The sequence below is a fragment of the Ursus americanus genome, chromosome 11 (genome assembly GCF_024610735.1).
Source record: "Ursus americanus isolate L20-20 chromosome 11, mUrsAme1.1.p, whole genome shotgun sequence".
NCBI lineage: Eukaryota > Metazoa > Chordata > Mammalia > Carnivora > Ursidae > Ursus > Ursus americanus.
This window is the reverse complement of record NC_142137.1, coordinates 3,615,815-3,640,100: the sequence shown is the minus strand read 5'-3', so window position 1 is coordinate 3,640,100 and position 24,286 is coordinate 3,615,815.

Below are 24,286 nucleotides of genomic sequence, written 5' to 3'. Positions count from 1 at the left end.
CAGGAGAACAGACAGGGCCCTCCGAGTCTTCGGTGACCTTCGAAGGCCCCCCACACCAAAACGCTTGGGCCCACGCTCCCTCTCAAAGTGCCCTCACCTCGGGCTGCCCTTCCACTCGCTGCACAGCGGGCGGATCGGGCCTGCTGGCATCCTGGGTGCTAACCCTAAACCTAGGTCGACCCCCGAGGGGCCCCTCCTAAGTGGCCTTGCACCGCAATGCTGGGGATTGAGGACCCACGAAACCCAGCGTCGGACTCACCGTGCCTCCCCATCGCCACCCAGGCCGCTATGGGCGCCGTCGGTCTTTCAGGACGGGAGGATGGACAAGGCCCTCCGAGCCCCTGGAGACCTTGAAGGCCCCCCACGCTAATACGCTTGGGCACAGGCTCTTGCTCGCCAGGGACCTCACCTCGGTTCGCCCCTGCACTCACCACACAGCCAGTGGATCGGACCTGCAGGCCTCCTGGGGGCTAACACAAACCCTAGGTCGGCCCCAGAGGGGCCTCTCCCAACAGGCCTGGTGCCAGAACGCCCATGATTTTGGACCCCCGAGCCCCAGCACCAGACTCACCCTGCAGCCCCGCCTCCACCTGGGATAGGGGCGCCGCCGGTCATTCAGGGCGGGAGAACGGGCAGGGCCCTCTGAGCCCCCTGCGACATTCGAAGGCCCCCTGCCCCAAAACGCTTAGGCCCATGCTCCTTCTCCCCAGCGCCCTCACCTCGGCCCGCGCCTCCCCTCTCAGCACAGCCGGTGGATCTGGCCTGCTGGCCTTCTGGGGGTTAACCCTAACCATAGGTCAGCCCACAAGGGCCCCTCCCAAGGGGCTTGGTGTCGCACGTGGGGATTAGGGATCCCCGAGCCCCTGATCCGGACTGAACGTGTCGCCCCGCCTCCACCCTGACTGATAGGGGCACCGCCAGTCATTCAGGGTGGGAGAACGGGCAGGGCCCTCAGAGCACTCGGAGTCTTTGAAGGCTCCCCACGCCAAAACACTTGGGCCCATGCTCCCGCTCGCCAGCAGCCTCACCTCGGCCCGCCCCTCCACTCACCGCACAGCTGGCTGATCAGGCCTGAGGGCCTCCTGGGAGCTAACCCAAACCATACTTCGGCCCTGGAGGGGCCCCTCCCTAGGGGCCTGGCACCGCCAAGCCCGGGGCTTGGGGACCCCCGAGCACCAGCTCAAGACTTACCCTGCCGCCTCGCCATGACCTGGTCCGCTAGGAGTGCCGTCCTCATTCAGGGCGGAGAACGGGCGGGGACCCCGAGCCACCAGCGACCCTCGAAGTCCCCCCATGCCAAAACGCTTGCGCCCCTGCTCCCGATCACCAGTGCCCTCACCTTGGCCCACCACTCCACTCGCCGTACAGCTGGTGGATCAGGCCTTCCGGCCTCCTGGAGGCTAACCCTAACACTAGGTCGCACCCGAGGGGCCCCTCCCAAGGGGCCTGGCGCTGCAACACCAGGGATTGGGGACTCCTGAGCCCCAGCGCCAGACTCACACTGCTGCCCCTCTGCAAACCGGGCTGCTAGGTGCGCCGTCGGGCATTCAGTGCAGTAGAACGGGAAGGGTGCTCTGAGCCCCTGGCAACTTTTGAATGCCCCCCACGCCAAAACGCTTGGGCCCACGCTTCCACTCCACAGCGCCCTCACCTAGGCCCGCCCCTCTGCTCGCCACACAGCCAGCATATCGGGTCTGCTCGCCTTCTGGGGGCTAACAGTAACCCTTGGTCGTTCCCCTAGAGCCCTTCCGAAGGGGCCTGGCACTCCAACGCTGAGGATTGGGGACCCCGAGCCCCAGCGCCCGACTCACCCTACCGCCTGTCCTCTACCCGGGCCGCTAGGGTAGCCGCCGGTCATTCAGGGCAGAAGAACGTGCAGGGCCCTATGAGCCCCCGGCGACCTTCGAAGGACCCCCACGCCAAAACGCCTGGGCCCATGCTCCCACTCGCCAGCGACCTCACCTCTGCCCGACCCTCCACTCGCTGCACAGCTGGCGGATCGGGCCTGCTGGCCTCCTGGAGGCTAACCCAAACCCTAAGTCAGCCCCCAAGGGGCCCATCCCAAGGGGTGTGGTGCCGAAACGCCAGGGATTGGGGATCCCCGAGCCCCAGCACCGGACTCACCCTGCCGCCCCTCTGCAACCCGAGCCGCTAGGTGCTCCGTCGGGCTTTCAACGCGGTAGAACGGGAAGTGCGCTCTGAACCCCCGGCGACTGTTGAATGCCCCCACGCCAAAACTCTAGGGCCCACGTTCCCGCTCTACAGTGCTCTCAACTCGGCCTGCCCCACTGCTCGCTACACAGCTGGCGGATCGGGTCTGCCGGCCTCCTGGGGGCTAACACTAACGCTGGTTTGGACACCGAGGGCCCTTCCCAAGGGGTCTGGCGCCCCAATGCCGAGTATTGGGGACCCCCGTGCCCCAGCGTCGGACTTACCGTGCCGCCCCACCACAACCCGGGCCACTAGGGGCACCGCCGGTCATTCAGGTCGGGAGAACGGGCAGGGCCTTCCGAGCCCCCGGCGACCTTCGAAGGCCCCCTCGCCAAAACGCTTGGACCCACACTCCCGCTCACCAGCGCCCTGACCTCGGCCCGCTACTCCACTCACTGCACAGCCGGTGTATCAGGCCTGCCGGCCTCCTTTGAGCTAACCCTAACCCTAGGTCAGCCCCTGAGGTTCCCCTCCCAAGTGACTGGAGCCGCCACGCCGGGGATTGAGGACGCCTGAGCCCCAGCTCCAGACTCACCCTGCCGCCCTGCTGCCACCATGGCCGCTAGGGGCGCCGCCGGTCATTCAGGGCGGGAGACCTGGCAGGGCCCTCCGAGCCACTGGCGAACATCCAAGGCCTCCCGCGCCAAAATGCTTGGGCCAACGTTACCACTCACCAGTGCCCTCATGTCAGCCCACCCCTCCACTCTCTGAACAGCTGGCGGATCGGGCCTGCAATCCTCCTGGGGGCTAACCCTAACCCTAGGTCAGCCCCAGAGGGGCCCGTCCCAAGGGGCCTGGTGCTGCCACGCCAGGGATTGGGGACCCCTGAGCCACAACACCAGACACACCCTGCCGCCCTGCCACCAACACGGCCGCTAGGGGCGCCGCTGGTCATTCCGGGCTGGAGAACGTGCAGAGCTTTCTGAGCCACCCTCGATCTTCGAAGGCCCCCCGCGCCAAAACGCCTGGGCCCAAGCTCCCACTCTCCAGCACCTTTACCTCAGCCTGCCCCACTGCACGCCGCACAGCTGGCAGATGGGGCCTGCCGGCCTCCTGGGGGCTAACACAAACCCTATGTCAGCCCCCGATGGGCCCCTCCCAAGGGGACTGGAGCCGCCACGCCCCTGCTTGGGGACACCCAAGCACCAGCGCCGAACTCACCCTGCCGCCCCGCAGCCACCCAGGCTGCTAGGAGCGCCAACGTTCATTCAGGGCGGGAGAAGGGGCAGGGCCCTCCGAGCCCCCGGTGACCTTCGAAGGCCCCCCACGCCAAAACGCTTGAGCCCACGCTCCCGCTCGCCAGCGCATTCACATCGGCCTGCCCCTCCACTCTACGCACAGCCAGCGGATCAGGCAGCTGGACTCCTGGAGTAACCCTAAAGCTAGGTAGGCCCCAGAGGGGCCCCTCCCAAGGGGCCTGGCGCCACCAAGCCTGGGACTAGGACCACAGACCCCATCGCCAGACTCACCCTGCCTCCCTGCTGCCACTCGGGCCACTACGCGCGCCCCCGGTCATTCAGGGTGCGAGAACAGACAGGGTCCTCTGAGCCACTGGCGACCTTCGAAGGCTCCCCGCGCCAAAACCCTGGTGCCCACGCTCCCGCTCCCCAGCGCCCTCACCTCGGCCCATCCCTCTGATCCCTGCACAGAGGGCGGATCAGGCCTGCCGGCCTTGTGTGGGCTAACCCGAACCCTAGGTCGGCCCCCCAGGGTCCCTCCCAAGGATCCTGGTGCCTCTATGCCGGGGATCTGGGACCCCAAGCCCCAGAACCAGACTCACCCTGCCACAACGCTGCCACCCTGGCCGCTAGGGGTGCAGCCGCTCATTCAGGGCGGGAGAACGGACAGGGCCCTGGAGAAACCGGTGACATTTGAAGCCTCCTGTGCCAAAATGCAGGGGCCCAGGCTCCCGCTCCCCAGTGCCTTTACTTTGGCTCGCCCACCTCTCACCGCCCAGCCAGAGGACTGGGCCTGCCGGCATCCTGGGTGCTAACTCTAACCCTAGGTCGGCCCATGAGGAGCCCCTCCCAAGGGGCCTGGCCCCACAATGCTGGGGATTGGGGATCCCCGAGCCGCAGCTCAGGACTCACCCTGTAGCCCCACCGCCAACGGAGCCGCTAGGGGTGCCGCTGGTTATTCAGGGCAGGAGAATGGGCAGGGCCCTCCGAGACATGGCAACATTCGAAGGCCCAGGGCGCCAAAATGCTGGGGCCCACGCTCTGGCTCGCCATTGCCCTCAACTCGGCCCACACCTCCGCTCCTCGCACAGCCGGCGGACAGGGCCTGCCGGCCTCCTGGGCACTAACCCTAACCCTAGGATGGCCCCTGAGGGTCCCTTCCTAAGGAGCCTTGCGGTGCAACGCCAGGGATTGGCGACCCACAAGCCCCAGCGCCGGTGCACCCTGCCGCCCCGCCCCACACAGGCCGCTAGGGGCGCCAACATTCATTCTGGGTGGGAGAACTGGCAGAGGCCTCCGAATCCCCGCCCACCTTCGATGGCGCCCAGAACCAAAATGCTGGTGCCCAGGCTCATGTTCACCAGCACCCTCACCTCAGCCTAACTCTCTGGCGACGCCCAGGTGGTGTATTGGGCCTGCCGGCCTCCTGGGGGCTAACCCTAACCATAGTTCGGCCCCCAAGGGGCACTTCCCAGGGGCCTGGCGTCACAACGCTGGGGATGGGGACCCCGAGCCCAAGTGCCAGACTCACCCTGCTGCCCTTCAGCCACCCGAGCCGCTAGAGACCACTGGTCAATCAGGGCGGGAGAATGGGCAGGGCCCTCGGAGCCCCCGCTGACCTTTGAAGGCTCCCCGCGCAAAAACATTGGCTCCCATCCTCCTGCTCCCAGCGCCCTCACCTCGGCCCTCCCCTCCGCTTGCTGCAGAGCCAGTGGATAGTGCCTGCCAGGCTCCTGGGGGCTAACTGAAATCCTAGGTCCGCCCCGTGGGGCACAACCCAAGTGGCCTGGCTCTGCAACTCTGGGGATTGGTGACTCAGAGCCCCAGAGCCAGACTCACCCTGCAGCACTGTCCCCACCCAGGCCGCTAGGAGCGCTGCTGCTCATTCAGGGCGGGAGAACAGACAGGGCCCTGGAGAAACCAGCGACATTTGAAGCCTCCTGTGCCAAAATGCAGGGGCCCACGCTCCCGCTCACCAGAGCCTTTACCTTGGCCCGTGCACCTCTTGCCGCCCAGGCAGAGGATTGGGCCTGCTGGCCTCCTGGGTGCTAACTCTAACCCTAGGTCTGCCCAGGAGGAGCCCCTCCCAAGGGGCCTGGCCCCGCAACGCTGGGGATTGGGGATCCCTGAGCCGCAGTGCGGGACTCACCCTGCCGCCCCACTGCCAGCGGAGCCGCAAAGCGTGCCGCTGGTTATTCAGGGCAGGAGAACGGGCAGGGCCCTTTGAGCCATGGCAACATTCGAAGGCCCAGGGCGCCAAAACGCTGGGGACCACGCTCCCGCTCTGCATCACCCTCAACTCGGCCCGCACCTCTGCTCTTCTCAGAGCCAGGAACTCGGGCCTGCCGGCCTCCTGGGCGCTAACCCTAACCCTAGGACAGCCCCTGAAGCTCCCTTCCTAAGGCGCCTTGCACCCCAATGCCAGGGATTGGGGACCACCATGCCCCAGCGCTGGATGCACTCTGCCACCCCGCCCCACACGGGCTGCTAGGGGCGCCGCCATTCATTCAGGGTGGGAGACCTGGAGGGCCCTCCGAACCCCTGCCGACATTCGAAGGTGCACCGAACCAAAACGCTTGGGCCCAGGCTCATGTTCACCAGCACCCTCACCTCGCCTCAACTCTATGCTCGACGCACAGGTGGTTTATCAGGCCTGCGGGGCTCCTGGAGGCTAACCCTAACCATAGGTCGGCCCCCGAGGGGCCCTTCCCAAGGGGCCTGGCCTCGCAACGCTGGGGATGGGGACCCCGAGCCCATGTGCCGGACTCACCCTGCTGCCCTTCAGCCACCCGAGCTGCTAGAGGCCCCGCCGGTCAATCAGGGCAGGAGATCGGGCAGGGCCCTCCGAGGCCATGCTGACCTTTGAAGGCTTCCCGCAAAAAAACGTTGGCTCCCAGGATCCTGCTCGCCAGCGCCCTCACCTTGGCCTGCCCCTCCGCTTGCTTCAGAGCTGGTGGATAGGGCCTGCCGGGCTCCTGGCAGCTAACCAAAACCCTAGGTCCGCCCTGTGGGGACATCCCAAGCGGCCTGGCTCTGCAATGCTGGGGATTGGTGACTCAGTGCCCCAGAGCCAGACTCATCCTGCCGCACTGTCCCCACCCGGGCCACTAGGGGCGCCGCTGGCCATAGAGGGTGAGAGAAGGGCAGGGCCTTCTGAGCCACTGGTGACCATCAAAGGCTCCCCGTGCCAAAATGCTGGTGCCCACGCTCCCGCTCCCCAGCGCCCTCACCTCGGCCCGCACCTCCGCTCACCGCACAGCGTGTGGATTGGGCCTGACGGTCTCCTTGGGGCTAACCCTAACCCTAGGTCGGTGCCCCAGGGGCCCCTCCCTAGGGTCCTTGTGCCACTACTCCGGGGATCTGGGACCCCAAGCCCCAGAGCCAGACTCACCCTCCCACAACGCTGCCACCCGGGCCGCGAGGGGCGCCGCCGATCATTCAGGGCGGGAGAATGGACAGGGCCCTGGAGAAACTGGTGACATTTGAAGCCTCCAGTACCAAAATGCAGGGGCACACAATCCCGCTCCCCAGCGCCTTTACCTCGGCCCGCCCACCTCTCACTGCCTAGCCAGAGGATCGGGCCTGCCAGCCTCATGGGGGCTAACTCTAACCCTAGGTCGGCCCAGGAGGAGCCCCTCCCAAGGGGCCTGGCACCGCAACACTGGGGATTGGGGATCCCTGAGCCGCAGCGTGGGATTCACCCTGCCGCCCCACTGCCAACGGAGCCACTAGGGGTGTCGCTGGTTATTCAGGGCAGGAGAACGGGCAGAGCCCTCCAAGCCATGGCAACATTTGAAGGGCCAGGACGCCAAAACGCTGGAGCCCACGCGCCCGCTCGCCATCGCCCTCAACTTGGCCCGCATCTCCCCTCCTCGCACAGCTGGCGGATAGGGCCTGCCGGCCTCCTGGGCGCTAACCCTAACCCTAGGTCGGCCCCTGAGGGTCCATTCCTAAGGAGCCTGGCGCCGCAACGCTGGGGATTGGGAACCCGCAAGCCCCAGCACTGGATGCACCCTGCCGCCCCGCCCCACACGCGCCGCTAGGGGCGCTGCCATTCATTCAGGGTGGGAGAACTGGCAGGGCCCTTCGAACCCCTGCTGACCTTCGAAGGCCCCCCCATAACCAAAACCCTTGGGCCCTGGCTCATGTTCACCAGCACCCTCACCTCGGCCCAACTCTCCGCTCGACGCACAGGCAGTGTATCGGGCCTGCTGTCCTCCTGGGGGCTAACCCTAACCCTAGGTCGGCCCCGAGTGGACCCTCCCAGGTGGCCTGGCGCCGCAACGCCAGGGATTTTGAACCCCCAAGCCCCAGTGCTGCACTCACCCTGCCGCCCCGCCACACCCGGGCTGCGAGTGGGGCCGCCGGTCATTCAGGGCGGAAATACGGGCCGGGACTCCGAGCCCCCGGCGACTTTCGTAGGCCCCCACGCCTAAACACTTTGGCCCACGCTCCCACTTGCCAAAGCCCTTACCTCGGCCGCTGCTCCGCACACCGCACTGCCAGCCGATCGGGGCTGCCGGCCTCCTGGGGTCTAACCCTAACCCTAGGTCAGTCCACGAGGGGCACCTCCCAAGGGGCCTGGCGCCACAACTCCAGGGATTGGGAACCCCCAAGCCGCAGCGCCTGACTCACCCTGCTTCCCTGCCGCCACCTGGGCAGCTAGGTGCGCTGCCGGTCAGTTAGGGAGGAGAATGGGCAGGGCCCGCCGAGTCCCCGGAAACATTTGAAGGCCCCTGGAGCCAAAACACTTGGGCCCAAGCTCCCGCTCCACAGAGACCTCACCTCAAGCCACCACTCCATTCGCCACACTGCTGGCGTCCTAGGGGCTGACCTTAACCCTAGGTCAGCCCCCGAGGGGCCCCTCCCAAGGGGCCTGGCAGTGCAACGCGGTGGATTGGGGACCCCCGAGCCCCAGCACCGGACTCACCTGCTGCCCCGCCACCACCGGGCCGCTAGGAGCGCCACGGGTCATTCAGGGTGGGAAAACTGGCAGGGCATTCCTTTTCCCCTGTGACCTTCTAAGGACCCCCGCGCAAAAAAGGTGGCTCCCACGCTCCTGCTCCCCAGTGCCCTCACCTTGGCCCACCCCTCCAGTTGCTGCAGAACTGTTGGATAGGGCCTGCTGGGCTCCTGAGGGCTAACTGAAACCCTAGGTCGGCCCCATGTGGGACATCCCAAGGGGCCTGGCTCTGCAATGCTGGGGGTTGGTGACTCAGAGCCCCAGAGCCAGACTCATCCTGCAGCACTGTCGCCACCCGGCCGCTAGGGGCGCCACAGGTCATTCAGGGCAGGAGAAGGGGCAGGGCCTTCCGAGCCCCTGGTGACCTTCAAGGGCTCCCAGCACCAAAACGCTGGTGCCCAGGCTCCCGCTCCCCGCACCCTCACCTCGGCTCGCCCCTCAACTCTCAGCACAGCAGGCGGATCGGGCCTGCTGGCCTCCTGTGTCTTAACCCTAACCCTAGGTCTGCCCCTCAGGGGCCCCTCCCAAGGGTCCTCGTGCCACTACACCGGGGATCGGGGACCCCAAGCCCCAGAGCCAGACTCACCCTGCCGCAACGCCACCACACGTGGCGCTAGGGGTGCCGCTGGTCATTCAGGGTGGGAGAACGGACAGGGCCCTGGAGAAACCTGCGATATTTGAAGCCTCCCACGCCAAAATGCAGGGGCCCACACTCCCGCTTGGCAGTGCCTTTACCTCTGACAAACCACCTCTCTCTGCCCAGCCAGAGGATTGGGCCTGCCAGCCTCCTGGGTGCTAACTCTAACCCTAGGTCGGCCCACGAGGAGCCCCTCCCAAGGGGCCTGCCCCCGCAACGCTGGTGATTGGGGACCCCCGAGCCCCAGCGCCAGACTCACCCTGCCTCCCCGCTGACACCAGGCACGCTGGGGCATTGCTGTTCATTCAGGGTGGGAGAACGGGCAGGGCCCTCGAGACTCTGGTGATTTTGAAGGCCATCCGCGCCAAAACGCTGGGGCCCATGCTGGAGCTCGCCAGCGCCCTCACCTCAGCCGGCCCCTCCGCTCTCTGCACAGCTGGCGGATCAGGCCTGCCGGCCTCCTGGGGGCTAACTCTAATCCTAGGTCGGCCCCAGAGGGGCCCCTCTGAGGGGGCCTGCCACCACAATGCCGGGGATTGGGGACCCTCGAGTCGTAATGCCGGACTCACCCTGCTGCCCCGCTGACACCAGTGGTGCTAGGGCGCCACCGGTCGTTTTGGGCGGGAGAACAGGCAGGGACCTCTGAGCCCCGGTGAACTTTGAAGGCCCCCAGCACCAAAACGCTGGGGCCCATGCTCTGCTCGCCAGTGCCCTCACCTAGGACCGCGACTCCATTCGCCTCAAGACGGTGGATTGGGCCTGCCGGCCTCCTGTGGGCTAATTCTAACCCTACATCGGCCCCAGAGGGGCCCTTCCCAAGGGGCCTGGCACTGCAACGTCGGGTATAGGGAAGCCCGAGCCTCAGCACCAGACCCACCCTGCCGCCCCGCCATCACCCGGGCCACTAGGGGCGCCGCCGGTCATTCAGGAGAGAGAACGGGCAGGGCCCTCCAAGCCCCGGTGACCTTCTAAGGCCCCCCGCTCCAAAACCCTTGGGACCAAGCTCCCGCTCGCCAGCGCACTCACCTCGACCCACCCCTCTGCTCGCCAAACAGCCAGCGGATCCGGCCTGCCAGCCTCCTGGGGGCTAACCCTAACTTTACGTTGTCCCCCAAGGGGAACCTCCCAAGGGGCCTGGCGCAGCAACGACAGGGATTGGGGACCCCCGAGCCCCAGCGCCATACTCACCATGCCGCCCTGCCACGAACCGGGCCGCTAGGGGCGCCACTGGCCATTCAGGCCGGGAGAACCGGCAGGGCCATCCAATCCCCAGGAGACCTTCCAAGGCCCCCCGCGCCAAAATGCTTGGGCCCATGCCCCAGCTCGCCAGCGCCCTCACCTCAGCCTGGCCCTCTGCTACCACACAGATGGCGGATCATGTCTACCGGACTCCTGGGTGCTAACAGTAACCCAAAGGGGCCCCTCCCAAGGGGCCTTGCGCTGCAACGCATGGCATTGGGGACCCCCAAACTGCAGTGCCAGACTCACACTGCCACCCCACCACGACCCGGGCCGCTAGGGGCACCGCCAGTCATTCAGGGCTGGAGAATGGGCAGGGCCCACCGAGCCTCTAGGGATGTTCAAAATCCCCTGCACCAAAATGCTGGATACCATACTCCTGCTCGCCAGCGCCCTCACCTCGTCCCACTCCTCCGCTCGCGGCACAGCTGGCGCATTGGTCCTGCTGGCCTACTGGGGTCTAACCCTAACCCTAAACCCTAAGCCCTAACCTTAAACCCTAAACCTTAACCCCTAATCCTAACCCTAACCCCTAACCCTTACCCTAACCCTAACCCTACTCTAAACCTAACCCTAAACCCTAATCCTTAAACCCTAAACCCTAACATTAACACTAAACCCTAAACCCAAACCCCTAACCCTAATCCCAAAACCCTAAACACTAAACCCTAACCTTAACCACTAACCCCAAATCCCAAACCCCAAACCCTAAACCCTAACCCTACCCCGACCCCTACCATACCCCTAACACTACTCCTAACCCTACCCCTTCAGCTAACCCTACCCCTAAACCGTAACCTAACCCTAAACCTAACCTTAACCCGTACCCTAACCCTAACTCTACCCGTACCCTAACCCTAACCCTAACATGTACCCTAACCCTACCTGTACCCTAACCCTAACCTGTACCTTAACCATAACCCTAAACCGTAACCCGTACCCTAACCCTAACCAGTACCCTTACCTTACCCTTAACCCATACCCTTACCTTAACCTTAACCCATACCCTAACCCATACCTAACCTAACCCATACCCTAACCCTAAACCGTACCCAATCCCTATCCCTAACCCATTCCATAACCCGTACCCTAACCCTAACCAGTACCCTAAGCCGTACCCAAATCCATACGCAAACACTTACCCTAAACCGTACCCTAACCCGTACCATAAACCGTACCCTAATGCGTACCCTAACCCATACCCTAAACCTAACCCGTACCCTAAACCTAACCCGTACTCCAAACCTAACCCTAACCCTAAACCCAAACCCTAAACCCTAACCCTTACCCTAAACCCTCATCTGTACCCTAACCCATAACCTCTAACCTGTAACCCCTAAACCCAACCCTAACCCGTACCCTCTCCTTACCCTAACCCTAAACCCTACCCTCACAATACCCTAACTGTAACCCATACCCTAACCTTAACCTATACCCTAATCCATACACTAACCCCGGGGATTGGGTACACCTGAGCCCCACCACGGGATTCAGCCGGCCACCCCTCAGGAACCATGCCCCTTGGGGCGCCGCAGAGCATCCTGTGCAGGAGAACTGGTAGGATACCCCTGAGCCCCCAGCGATCCTCAGCGGCCCCCCACAGCCCAACCCTGAGACCCACGTTCATCCCGCCCCACGCCTTCCCTTCAGCTTGCCACCGAGTTCGTCGCAGAGCCGGCAGATCAGGCCTGCCGGGTTCCTGAGGCCTACACCTGACCCTAGGTCGGCTGGGTAGGGCCACTCCCCTGGGGCCCGGTGCCGCAGCCCCAGGGACTGGGGACACCTGAGCCCCAATGCAGGACAAAGCCTACCAGCCCGCCCGCAGGAAACCGTGCCACTTGGGAGGCTGTAGAGCATTCAGCGCGGGAGAACCAGGAGGGCCCCCAGAGCCCCCGGCGAACTTCGGCGATCCCTAAACCCACCCTTGAAGCCCATGTTCACCCCACCCCACACCCTCACCTCAGCCCGCGGCGGAGCTCACCACATACTGGGCAGATCTGGCCTGCGGGGTTCCTGGGCGCCAACCCTAACCCTAGTTCATCTGTGGAGGGGCCCCTCCCCAGGATCCTGGAGCCGCAGCCACGGGGATTCGGGACACCTGAGCCCCACAGCAGGACTCAGTCTTCCACCCCGCAGGAAACCGTGTGCCTTGGGAGGCCATAGAGCATTCAGGGCGGGAGAACCAGGAGGGCCTTCCTGAGCCACCAGCGAACTTTGGTGGCCTCCCGCACCCCAACCCTGAGGCCCATGCTCACCCTCCCCACACCCTCACCTCAGCCCGTGTAACTAGCCATACAGCCAGCAGATCAGGCCTGCAGGGCTCCTGGGCCTAACCTTAGCACTAGGTCGGCTGTGGGTGTGGGGGCCTCCCCAGGAGCCTTACACCGCAGCCCCGGGGAATTGGGATACCTGTGCCCCACCACAGGACTCAGCTTGCCACCCGACAGGAAACCGTGCCCCTTGGGGCTCTACGGAGCCTACAGGGCACGAGAACTTGGGGAGGCCCCCGGAGCCCATCCCCATCCTTTGGCAGCCCCCCGTGCCCCAACCCTGAGGCCCATGCTCACCCTCCCCCATGGCCTCCTCTCAGCCCTCCACAGAGCTCGCTGCACAGCTTGCAGATTGTCCCTGCCGGGCTCTTGGACCCTAACCCTTACCCTAGGTTGGCCACAGAGGGGCCCCTCCCCAGGGTCCTGGCACCAAACTCCGGGGGATTGGGGACACCCAAGACCCACCGTAGGACTCAGCCTGCAACCCACAGTAAACTGTACCATTTTGGGGAACAACAGAGCATTCAGGGCAAGAGAATTGGGGCATCCCTGAGAGCCCCTTCTGGTGATCCTCGACCTTTGTGGGCCCTTCTGGATGAAACCCTAAGGCTCACACTCACCCGCCCTTGTGCCCTCATCTCACTCGGCCTGGGAGTTCTCTGAGCACTGGGCAGGTCGGACCTGCTGTCTCTTGAGGCCTAACCTAACCCTGGGTCTTCTGCTGAGGGTCCCTCCCCATTTTCCTGCCTCCAAGGCACCAGGCATTGGGCTCACCTCTGCACGACTAGAGGACTCAGCCTTCCCCACAGCATGAAACTGTCCATTTGGGGCTCCAGCAAGGATTCATAGGAAAATCGGAGGGCCCCCCTCAGCCCATCCCAGGCAACCCCCACTTTCAGAGATCTCCCCGGATCCTATTAGTCGCTTCACACTGACCTTTAAACTTGCTCTCCACGGAGATCTTTTGAAATTCTCCACACTTTCAACCGATGGCATCATCCAGCTTCAGTGCCTTACCCAGCTTTAGGTCTTGAGATGGATTAAAATGGGAAGTCATTTCACTGATGATGACGTACTGGTGATCAAAAGATACATGCATAAATGCTTCATATCACTTGGCTTCAGGGAAATGCAAATCTAAACCCCTATAGACGCCATATCACACGAGGCCGAATATCTAAAAATAAGAAGACATGAAACTATACATGTTGGAGAGGATGTGGAGAAACGGGAACCCTCTTACACCCCTGTATGAATGCAGTCCGGTACAGCCACTCTTGAAAATGGTACAGAGTTTCCTCAAGAAGTTATAAATAAAGCTACCCTATGTCCCAGCAATTGCACTACTGGGTATTTACCCCCAGAGACAGAGGTAGTGAAGACGGGACACATGCACCCCAGTGTTCATAGCAGCAATATCCATAATAGACAAGCTGCGGAAGGAGTGCAGATGACCACGGATAGATGAACGGATAAAGAAGATGTGGATCATATATATAATGGAATATTACTCAGCCATCAGAAAGGATGAATACTTACCATCACACCGACCTGGGTGGAGCTGGAGGGTATTATGCTGAGTGGAATAAGTCAATGAAAGAAAGACAATGATCATATGCTTTCACTCCTATGTGGAATATCAGAAACAAGGAAGAAAACCATAGGGGAGGAAGGGAAAATAGAATGGGAAGTCATCAGAGAGGGAGAAAACCCATGATGGACTCTTAACTATCGCAAGAAACTGATGATTGTTGGAGGAGAAGTTGGGGGGGGTAACTGGGTGAGTAGCATTAAGGAGGTCACACGATACAATGAGCACTGGGTGAAACACACGACTGAAAATTTATTGAAGACTACATCTGAAATGAATGATGTACTGTAAGTTGGCTAATTGAATTTAAATTAAAGAACAAAAGACCTCAAATAAACAATCCTAAACATTTGTATGGAACCAATAAAGATTCCGAACAGCCAGTGCAATGTAGAAAAGAAAAACAAAGCTGGAGTGACTCACAGTTTCAGATTTCAGGTTATACTACAAAGCTGCAGTCATCCTAACAAGACAGTACGGCACAAAAATAGACACAGCGACCAAAGGAACAGGATACAAGTTCAGACAGAAACCCACAATTATGTGGTCCATGAATCTTCCACAAAGCAAGCAACGATATCAAAAGGGAAAAGGACAGTCTCTACAACAAATGGTGTTGGGAAAACTAGACAGCTATGCACAAAAGAATGAAATTAGACTGCTTTCTTACACAATACAGACAAACACAAAACAGTTTCAAGACCTCAATATGAGACCTGAATCCATAAAAATCCTACAGGAGGGAAGACAGTAACTTCTTGACATGGACCATACCAACGTTTTTCTAGACTGTGTCCTGAGGCAAAGGAAATGAAAGCAAAAATAAACTATTGGGAATACAGCAAAATAAAAAGTTTCTACATGGCAGAAGAACAATGAAAATGTAAAAATAATAAGACAACCTACTCAAAGGGAGAAGATATTTGCAAAGATCATATGCAATAAAGGGATAGTGTCCAAAACATATACAACTGATACTACTCGACCCTCAAAAGTAAATAATCCAGGTAAAAAATAGGCAGAAGACATGGACAGACATTTCTCCAAAGAAGAAATACAAATGGCCAACAGTCCCGTGAAAAGATGTTCACCATCACCCATCATCAGGAAAATGTAAATCCAAAGGACAATGAGGTAATACCTCAAGCCTGTCAGAATGGCTAACATCAAAAGCACAACAAAGAGCAGGTGTTGGGAGGATGTGGATAAAGGGGAATCCTCGTGAACTGTGGGTGGGAATGCAAACTGTGGTGGCCACCGTGGAAAACAGTATGAAGGTTCCTCAAAAAATTAAATATAGAACTACGCTACGATCCAACAATCACACTACTCGTATTTACCCAAAGAATAGGAAAACAGTAACGTAAAAGGATACGTGCACACCTATGTTACTTGCACCATTATTTACAATATCACAATATGGAAGCAACCCAAGTGTCTGTAGAAAAATTGACAAATGAGATGATAGATGTGTGTATTCACACACACACACACACACACACACACACACACACACACACACACAATGGAATATTACTCGACTTGAAAAAGAATGACACCTTGCCATTTGCAGCCATATGGATGGAGCTAGAGAGTATTATCCGAACTAAAATAAGTCAGTCAGAGAAAGACAAATCCTATACGATGTCACTCTAATGGGGAATTTAAGAAACAAACAAAAATAAATAACTAAAAGAGAAAAAGGAGACACACCAAAATACAAACTCTTAACAAGAGAGAACAAACGGATGGTTACCAGAGAGGAGGTGGATAGAGGGATGAGTAAAATAGATGAAGGGGATTAAGAGGACACTTTTCTTGATGACCACTGAGTAATATATAGAATTACTGAATCACTCTATTGTACACCTGAAACAAATGTAACACTGTATGTTAGCTCTAATGGAATTAAAATAAATTTTTAAAAAAGATTTTTCTTTCAGGAAGCTCTTTGAAAAAGCTTTTCCTGTGCAATGTGCATAAGCCCTACTTGGGAGGATTCACTCTACAATAATTATTCACTCCATGCCTCAAATTCAGATTTCCCTGAGTTCTTACCATGGATCCCAGCCCACGGGAGCCATGGTTCTTTTCAGTCCAGGCTCACCACCTATGCATTCAAGATTGGAAGTAGAGACACATGTCACTTCACAGTCCAGAAAGCTATTATTGTTTCTGTTTCAGTGTGAGAGAGTCACAGACTTTGGGACAGGTTACAGAGCAGATTCATTATGCATCCTGGATCTCTACTTCAATGTTCATTGCCTGGATCCATTTGGCTAATAGGTTCCCTGTGGATGGGCTTGCTTCCAAGCACATACATGGAAGATGCAAAGGTGGGTGGGCTTGGTGCGGGACAGGAAGAAGATCAAAAACAGACAAGGGTCCGAACCCGCCCCTGATCCAGGAACTGCTACGGGAGAGGGTACATGAGGTAGAATCCATGCGAAACTCCAAGGTCACCAGCTGAACACAGGAGGCAGAGGTCAAGGGATCTGGAGATGCAGGGGTTGAAGGCTGCTCTGAGCTACCTCTGGGAGGAAGGGATGGAAGGAATGAGAAGGAGACACTGCCTGCCCCTGGCCCATGCCAGCTTCCCACCACTCCAACACGCATCAGTGTATGAGCTGACACAGCCTGTGCTCAGGATGGGCTGGCTCGGGTCCCTCAATGCTCACTGGGACAGCTGGCCCCAGGGCTCAGAGACATGCTGAGGGAGATGAGAGGGAAAGCTGCCCCACCCAGGTCATCCCCTCCATGAGCAGACAGCCCTTCAGAACTGCTAAAAAAACCCCACTAACGGGGTTGAAAGACATGCCATGGATGAACTAAGGCATAGAGATATGTAAAATAACATTCATTTTTTAAGTTCAGAGCTGTCATCTCAGGAAGTGGGGAGAGCTTCCCTGAAGAAGACTGAGGGGAGGGCAGGCCATGCTGAAAAGGGAGACATTGCTCTCCTGATTGGGGACCTGCAGCCCCCTTCCAGGGCAGGGAATCATCCTCGCATCACACGAGATCCATGGAAGTGTTCCATCAGGGACAGATGTTTGTCTCGAGAAGGCTACCCTGGCATCGGACTGCACAGGGCACCAGGGACGAGGGCCAGAAGGAGGACTGACAATACCCCAGAGGCCATGGGGCAAGAGCAGAGGCACATGACCTTGAAGATGATGATGAAAAGCAGGAGGTGGCAGCATGGAGCTGGCCCGAAAGTACCATGGGAGCAGTGCCCACAGCTACACTGACTGGGTGCCTTCTGTGCCCGGTGTGGCTGACTTCAGTGTGCTCCAGACTAGTCCTGACCACAAGTCTAGGAAGTGTGCACCACCCCCGGCCTCCTCTCCCCTTGCAGCTGCTAGGAACCACGGTCACAGACCCTGGTCAACATTCGTGGAAACCAAGCAGTGGCTCCCCCGCATGCTGCACCTCTGGTGGTGGTCCAGTGTGACCCTCGTGCCTGGCCAGACACTGATGTCTACCTGTCTCCACACAAATCCACAGACAGGAGGGTGTCCCTGAATTCCACAGCACCTGATGAGACAGATCCACAGAACCCAACACCCAGTGGGTCACTCGGGACCTCACCTATGGTCATGGAGCTCACCATACCCTATTTCTGTCACTTCCCACAGAAAGCCTGTTTCTGATCCCCCACAATACAATACATCCTGGTTGCTGACCTGGGGTCATGCCATGAACCCACATGGTACCTTTCTTTAAGTGAAGGCTATGCCTACACCTCCTAGAAAATATTTCTAATGAAGTACAAGTCCATCAGGTCTATGGGGTGAACGGTAGCACACCGCCTGCATGGTAGTAGTCAGTAATTCTAACAAGGGTTAACCCCATTCCCCGTCTCACAAAACCTTCCTCCATCCCCACTGAACTCATGGTCTGCCCTCAGAAAACCCTCCAGGAAACAAACCTTTCATCTGAATGCTCTCTTCACCTTCTGCTTCAAATCTTGTCCAACCACAATGATATGAAACTAGAAATCAGTCTCAAGAAAAAAATGGGACAGTCAAAAATAGGTGGAGATTTTTGGGACCTGGGTGGCTCAGTCGTTAAGGTTCTGCTTTCAGCTCAGGTCGTGATCCCAGGAATCTGGGAAATAGCTCCAAATCAGGCTCCTTGCTCAGTCGGAACCCTGCTTCTCCCTTTCCCACCACCCTGCTTGCGTTTCCTCTCTCGCTGTCTCACTCTCTGTCAGATACTTAAATAATCTGAAAAAGATATGTGGATATTTAACAACATGCTACTGAACAACCAACAGTCAAAGAAGAAATAAAAAATTTTTTAGAAGTACCTTGACACTGATGAAAAAGACAACCTACAAAAACTTATAGGATGCAGCAAAAGTAACATTATGGGGGACATTCATAGAAATTCAAGTCTTCATCAACCCATGAGAATGCTCTCCAATAAACAACCTGATTTATGTGGTAAAGAAGTAGAAAAAAAAAGAACAAACAAAGCCCCAAATTAGTAGAAATAAGGAAATAACAAATAGGAATGCATAAATAAATCCAATGGAGACTAAAAAGACAAAAAAAAAAAAACAATGAAAATGAGAGTGGCCTTTTTTGGAACCTTAAACAAAACTGACAAACTTAGCTAGACTCACCAAGAAAGACAGAGGACTCAAATACAATCAGGAAAATAAGATAATGGATTCCTGTCTCATATCAAAATCAAAAGAACTCTTCAACTTTGAACACAACAACTTCTTGCAAGCCACGTCTCTAAAGGCAAAGGAAATAAAAGCAAAAATGAACTATTGGCACTTCATCAGGATAAAAAGCTTCTCCTTGGCAAAGCATGATCAAAAAACAAAAAGGCAACCTATGGAATTGAAGAAGATATCTCCAAATGATTTTACAGATAAAGGGCTGGTATCCAAGATCTATAAAGAACTCCTCAAACTCGACCCCAAAAAATGGGCAGAAGACACAAAGAGATACTTCTCCAGAGAAGACATACAAATGGCCAACAGACACATGAAAAAATGCTCCACATCACTTGCCATCAGGCAAATACAAATCAAAACGACAATGAGATACCACCTTACACCAGTTAGAATGGTTAAAATTAACAAGGCAGGGGGCACCTGGGTGGCACAGCGGTTAAGCGTCTGCTTTCGGCTCAGGGCGTGATCCTGGCCTTATGGGATCGAGCCCCACATCGGGCTCCTCCATCATGAGCCTGCTTCTTCCTCTCCCACTCCCCCTGCTTGTCTTCCCTATCTCGCTGGCTGTCTCTATCTCTGTGGAATAAATCAGTAAGATCTTAAAAAAAAAATAACAAGACAGAAATAAAAAAAGTCAGAGAGGATGTGAAGAAAGGGGAGCCCTCTTACACTACTCGTGAGAATTCAAGCTGGTACAGCCACTTTTGAAACCAATATGGAGGTTCCTCAAGACGTTAAACACAGAGCTATCCTACGACCCACCAATTGCACTACTCGGTATTTACCCCATAGACACAGAGTAATGAAAAGAAGGGGCACCTGTATCCCAATGTTCATAGCAGCAATGTCCATAATATCCAAACTGTGGAAGGAGCCATGATGTCCTTCAGCAGAAAATGGACGAAGAAGATGTGGTTCATCTATATAGTGGAATATTACCAGTCATCAGAAAGGATGAATACCCACCATTTGCACCAACATGGATGGACCAGGAGGGGATTATGCTAAGTGAAATTAAGTCAAGCAGAGAAAGACAATTATCATATGGTTTCACTCCTATGTGGAATGGAAGGAATAGCATGGAGGACATTAGGAGAAGGAAGGGAAAAGTGAAAGGGGGGAATGAGAGGGGGAGATGAACCATGAGAGACTATTGACACCGGGAAACAAACTGAAGGTTGCAGAAAGGGAGGGGAAGGGGAATGGGTTATCCTGGTGATGGGTATTAAGGAGGGCACCTGTTGGGGCGCCTGGGTGGCACAGCCGTTAAGCGTCTGCCTTCGGCTCAGGGTGTGATCCCGGCGTTATGGGATCGAGCCCCACAACAGGCTCCTCCGCTGTGAGCCTGCTTCTTCCTCTCCCACTTCCCCTGCTTGTGTTCCCTCTCTCGCTGGCTGTCTCTATATCTGTCGAATAAATAAGTAAATTCTTTAAAAAAAAGGAGGGCACGTGTCATAATGAGCACTAGGTGTTATATGCAAACAATGAATCATGGAACACTACATCAAAAACAAATCAAGTACTGTAGGGTGACTAACATCATTTTAAAAAAAGAGAAAGATATGAAATCCATACAGGAATACTGTCACTATTTACAAAGGACATGAATTCCGAAAGATTCCACACACAAAAAAAAATCTGTTAGAATAAACAAATTCAGGGGCGCCTGGGTGGCACAGCGGTTAGGCATCTGCCTTCGGCTCAGGGCGTGATCCTGGCGTTATGGAATCGAGCCCCACATCAGTCTCCTCTGCTATGAGCCTGCTTCTTCCTCTCCCACTCCCCCTGCTTATGTTCCCTCTCTCGCTGGCTGTCTCTATCTCTGTCGAATAAATAAATTAAAAAAAAATCTTTAAAAAAAAAGAATAAACAAATTCAAGAAAACTGGAGGATATGAAGTCAATATACAGAGACCTGTTGTCTTTTTTTTCAGATTTTATTTATTTATTTGATAGGAAGAGAAAAAGTATGAGCAGGGGGAGTGTCAGAAAGAGGGAGAAGCAGACCCTTGCTAAGCGGGGAGCCCAACACGGGGCTCGATTCCAGAACTCTGGGTTCATGACCTGAGCTGAAGGCAGACGCTTCACCTATGGGGCCACCCAGATGACCCAACTTCTTGCATTTCTGTATACTGATGACACACTTTCCCAAAGAGAAATTAAAAAAGCAATGCCATTTACCATTGCATCAAAAAAAAAATCTAGGAATAAAAGTAACCAAAAATGAGAAAGACAGTACACTCAACACATGGCAGAAAAGAAATGAAAAACACGTGTGTCGAGGGGGGCAGGATGTATGGGTCATAGATTTGGAAGGCAACACAAACAAATGGAAGCTTATGCCATGCTCCTTAACTGGAAGAGTTAATTATGTGAACATGTACATCGTACCCAAAGCAATCGACAGATGTAATGAAATCCCTATCTGAATTCCAGCGGCATTATTCGAGGAAATAGAAAACAGTCCTCAAACTTGTATGGAATCACAAAAGACCCCAAATACCCAAAGTAACCTGGAGAAAGAAAGGTGCAGTCAACACACTCCTGGATTTCAAGCTAGATTGCAAAGCTGTTGTCATCAAAACAGGATGGTACTGGCATAAACACAGACACCAGGTCAGTGGAACAGAACAGAAATCTCACAAACTTACCCACACGTAGATGATCGTAACTTACGACACAACAACAGAAGATATACCATGAGTGAAGCACTGTGTCTTCAGTGAGCGGTAACAGGCAAACTGGACACTAAATGCAGAAGAATATAACTGGGTCACTTTCTTACACCACACACAAAATTTTTAATGGATGAATGATTTGAACATAAGACCTGAATCCATAAACCTCCAAGAAGACACAGGTACTAAGTTTCTCGACATTAGTTTTGGCAAAGAGTCTTCAGATCGGACACCAAATGCAAAGGCAACAAAAGCAAAAATAAACAAGTGGAACAACTTCAAACTGAAATCTTCCACACGAAAAAAGAAACCAGCAAAAACTAAAAAGTCCACAGACTCAATAAGAAAAAAATATCTGTGAATCATATGTGTGAGAAGAGGCTAATATCCAAAATACACACAACACTCATACAAATGAAAACAAAACAAAAAAAAAAACTGTATAAAAAATGGGGGGAATATGTGAATAGATACTTTCTAAAGATGGCACACAGGTGCCAACAGACAGAGAAAGTTGTTCGACATCACTTAATATCGTCAGGGAAACATCATCAAACCCACAATCGGCTATCCCCTCACAACTGTTGGAACAGCAATTGTCCCAGAGACAGACACCAGGTGGGGTCAAGGGTGTGCAGACGATGAGACACTGTGCACTGTTGGTGGGAATGGAAATTGGTGCAGCCACTGTGACAAACGGTATGGAGGTTCCTGAAAAAATAAATGCAACTACCACATGACCCAGTAATGGCTCTACTGAGTATTGATTAGGAGAACACAAAAATACTGCCTCAAAAAGACAGATGCACTCCCACATTCAGTGCAGCATTATTCAGAAGAACCAGACATGGAAACACAGAATTTGGGGGCCTTATGCCAAGTAACTCAGACACAGAAAGACCAATACCAGATGCTCTCATGTACATTCCACGTGGAATAAACAAATACTGAACGCATGGATATTGAGAGCAGATTGGTAGGTGCCAGATTTGGGGACGGGGTGATAGAAACAGGTGAAGGTGGTTAAAGTCTCAATGTTTGAGTGAGAAAATCCGACAGTCATGAAATGTTCTGTCCAGCATGGAGACTAAAACTAACCCGGCAGCATGAGGTATAGGTTTCCCTGCTCTTTGAAAGTACACGGCTTCTGAGAAACCTTGCACAGCAGAAATGGTGTCAAGAAGGATGGCCATTAATTTACACAGAACAATTAGATAGTGTCCTCAGACTTCAAAATTCCTTCTCTTTGGCTTTTCTTAGGCCTCAGGACACAAGTTTCTGTTGGAGGCACAGCATAAATGAAGATAAAGCACAGCAGAGGCTCACAGACACAATTCAAAGTGCTGGTGGCTGGATGTGGAGAGCGGTTCCCAGCGGAAGGAGCTGGTTGGGGTGCAGGCCGCCTCTGTCTTGCTTCTCCCCAAAACAGATGCTGAACGCGATTCTCACTGTTCACCTTTTTTCATAAGAGGGAAATCCTCTTCAGTTGTCTTCCTCTTACTGAAGCTGAAGCTGGGTAATAACATAGTTCTTTCAAGAAAGACCAGTGTCTTACTGTGAACGTTTAAAAAGTGGGGGATACATGTACTTAAGCATTGCTGAGGGAGGAGATGTGAAAGGTTCTCCCAGACACAAATCTCAGCAGATCCACCGGGAAAGGCACCTTCCTCAGCATGCGGAATACGGACTACCTCCTACCCAACAAGAAACCCTCTCCTTCCCCTCGATCAGGACAACCCACAACAGCTGGGAGTTACCCCAATTCCTCCATTCTCCTGCTCCTAATAGCTAACCCATCAGCAAATCCTGTGAGTTCCATCTTCAAAATGGACCCAGAATAGGTCTAACCACTCCATCCAAGGCCACCTGTCTGGTCCACAGTGCCTGAGTTCCTGGAAAAGTTTCGTCATTGACCTGCCTTGCCATCTTCAACCCTCTGTCATCTGTTCTCTACATTGTAGCCAGGATGGCCCAGTGAAACAGGGCCTCATGGGGTTATAGCCCTGGAATTGCTTTCTGTCACCTCTCTGAGGTCATGTCCTAAGCTGTCTCCTGTGGCCACAGGGCCATCTTGCTTCTCCTGGACATACCTGAAATTCTCCTGCCCCAGAGACTTTGCACATGCTTTCCCATCTGTTAAGAATGCTCTTGGTGTGTTCTCACTCACCTTCGGAGAAGTCTGAATTGGAGTGACAGGAACAGAAGATGAGGCTGTGTGTTGGGTGAGGCTGGTGGCCCAGAAGAAGGTTCTCCGACAGCTCTCCGCCTGTGCCTCCCTTGTCCTCACCCAGGAACTTGCACACAGCCCTCACCTGTCACAGCTCTCACCCAGGAGACCCACAGACACCCCTGCCCACACCCTGCTGCAGAATGCATTCAGATCTCCTCTGGGACCCCCGTCAGCTTTACCCAGACCTGGAACTCCCCTGTCTCCTGCAAAGCTCCCGGATTCCCACTCTGCTTCCAAAATCGCAAGGCTTTCATGAGAAAGCTAAAATGCTAACAAATGAAACGTTCACACCTGCGTTCCCCTTCTGTTGCCTCTCTCTCCACCTTCTTTCCTACCTGTGCAAACTGTAACATATCAGTGGAACATGAACATGCTCTGAGACCTGAATCTTTCATTGCAGCTTTCTGAGGACTCCTTATGTGATAAGAAACTAGTGTATCCTACAACAGGGTGTTCTACAACTCTCATCTATAGAATAGTGCAGCCCAAAGCACTACAATTTTACCTCACTCTTCATGAAGCAGAACACTTTTTCCTTTCTTCTCTTACTTAAATTCCAGTTAGTTCACATGCCATGGAATATTCGCTTCAGGGGTAGGA